The sequence below is a fragment of the Panthera uncia genome, assembly GCF_023721935.1.
Source record: "Panthera uncia isolate 11264 chromosome B2 unlocalized genomic scaffold, Puncia_PCG_1.0 HiC_scaffold_24, whole genome shotgun sequence".
NCBI classification, from domain to species: domain Eukaryota; kingdom Metazoa; phylum Chordata; class Mammalia; order Carnivora; family Felidae; genus Panthera; species Panthera uncia.
Genome location: NW_026057580.1, coordinates 17,839,655 through 17,841,752, shown reverse-complemented (window position 1 = coordinate 17,841,752; position 2,098 = coordinate 17,839,655). Strand labels below are relative to the sequence as shown.

The 2,098-nt window shown below is 35.6% G+C and overlaps 1 pseudogene; it reads right to left on the bottom strand.

Moving 5' to 3' along the window:
- Positions 1–1,155: 1,155 nt before the first annotated feature.
- Positions 1,156–1,666, bottom strand: LOC125938554 (protein archease-like; annotated as a pseudogene).
- Between the last annotated feature and the right edge of the window lie 432 nt (positions 1,667–2,098).

The following is a 2,098-nucleotide window of genomic DNA, read 5'->3' as shown; positions in this document are numbered from 1 at the left end:
GCAAATGCAAAAAAGAGGTAGGCAGTTCCAAATTTTGAGGGAAGTGATTTTTTAACTAAGAATATAAAATGTTTCATAAAAGCTATGAAGAATCACTGGGGGATCCTGTATGGGATATGATAACACATAAAGCGGGTTCACAAGTATTGACATTATTGAAGCATAACACATTGTATGTTTGCTTTGTGATTTTCTGATGCTTATCCTGAGCTTAAAATAAGTCACTTATTTTAAATAATGCTTAAAATAAGTCACAATCTGCCTGTAAGTATTTTTTGTAAAAGTTAGAGCCCATCATTTTTTGTTTGTTTGTTTTTTTTTACTTTGAAAACACTCAAGTCATTTTTAACATGGTTTTCCAGCGATGAAGAAATTAGGTAACTAAAAAAAAAACCAAAGAAATATAAAACAGTTATTTTCTTTTCTAACTATATAAATATAGTGGCTTTAATATAAAATCACATGTTAGAAGGAAGGGCCCATTTGTAAGGGTACTGAATTTTTCTCATGGGAAAATAGAACAGTGTCTGTATACTAGTGCTTTAAAAACTCCTGAGAGAGAGACAGAAACTCGAGACTCTTTCTAGAGAAGTCTTCCAACTGTTCAACTATAATTATTTCTTCTAAGAAAACCAGGCGGAATTCAGGATGGCTTTGTCCAACAGGAATCTAAAACACAACCTCTCTTAATGTACATATAGAAAATATATGTGCTAACCAATTTGGAAAAAAAGCAAAGTCCTGGTTGTAGGATTTCTCAAATTGTTATTATTTTTTTTCAAAATGGATTCAATTATGCAAGGTTGAGTATCTCAGGCTGATGCTTACATCATTGATCCCTTTGAGGACCAGTCAGGGTGGCTTATGTTCCATTGGAAAGGTAGAGGCACCTGCTTCTTTAGCAGGGAACTAAGAGATGAGATGCCATACTTGCCATCTGAAGAATTCCTTAAAGTTGGAATATTTGGGTAACGTGAACCAAGGCTGCCCCTTAATGTTCCATTTCTGAAAGTCACACTTTAAGTTAAAAGTTCTGTTCTGAAAATCTCCATATATCAACAGATCATAGTATCATGGTATCTTTTTTAAAAAGAAGAGGGGAAAAAAAAACAGTTCTTCATAGGAGGGGGGTTTTGCTGTTGTCTTTTTGGTATCTTAAATGTCAATGATCACAAAGACTTCTGGCTTCTCTTCATTATAGACTTGCATCGCCAAGTAGGTTATTGCTTTGATTTCAGTTCCCTGAGGCTACGTGAACAATGAAAATTCTTCTCCCCACCCAATTGACTGTAATCTGAAATTTCTTTGATCATATGAAGTGCCTTCACTTCCCAGGGTAAGAAGAATTCATCAGCACCTAAAGCCACTCATCCAAAAAGTGAATCAGAAGAGAGTGTAAGTCATCTCCTTGGTTTTCTCTTTCTAGAGTTTGGACAGGCTCCACAGTCCCAGTATCTGTCGTGTAACCAAACATGGCCATTGCACATTGCTCAAATGCTTCCTCCAGAGTATCTCCAAATGCATGTAATGGGACATCTGCTGTATGATCCATATACTTGTACTTCCCAATGACTGGAGGATACTTGGCCTTGATTGCCTTCTATTCTTCCATCAAATTATAATCTCGAATATCTTCCTCTTCCCATACCATAATTGCAGCATTGTACACTCTCTTTAGCCCACTATTTTCATCTAGATTCTGGATTTTGAAGATCTAGGTAGTACTGATACTTGTGCTATGTAACCCATAGGGAATAGCCTGTCCATTTGTCAGGCTTGGTGAAGGCTGAGGGAAGAGGGGTATCTGGGGAAGTACAGGGAGTAATAAATAATTCTCTAATGGTCAAACAGCAAGAAGTGAACTAGAAAGGACTCAGATCAGGGCAGAACTAGAAAGGGCAGAAAAACTGGAAGAATGTTTTTCTTACATTTATATTAAAAATTAAAATTCACTAGTCTTTGAAGTTTATCATTTACTGTTTGAATTTTTCTGGCAGAACACAAAGAAAAAATTCAATACTTCTGAGTGTTTCCCATTTTCTGAAATGAATTGGGTTTATTAAAAAAATAATTTATAGCACTGAGCAGTACTATTTTC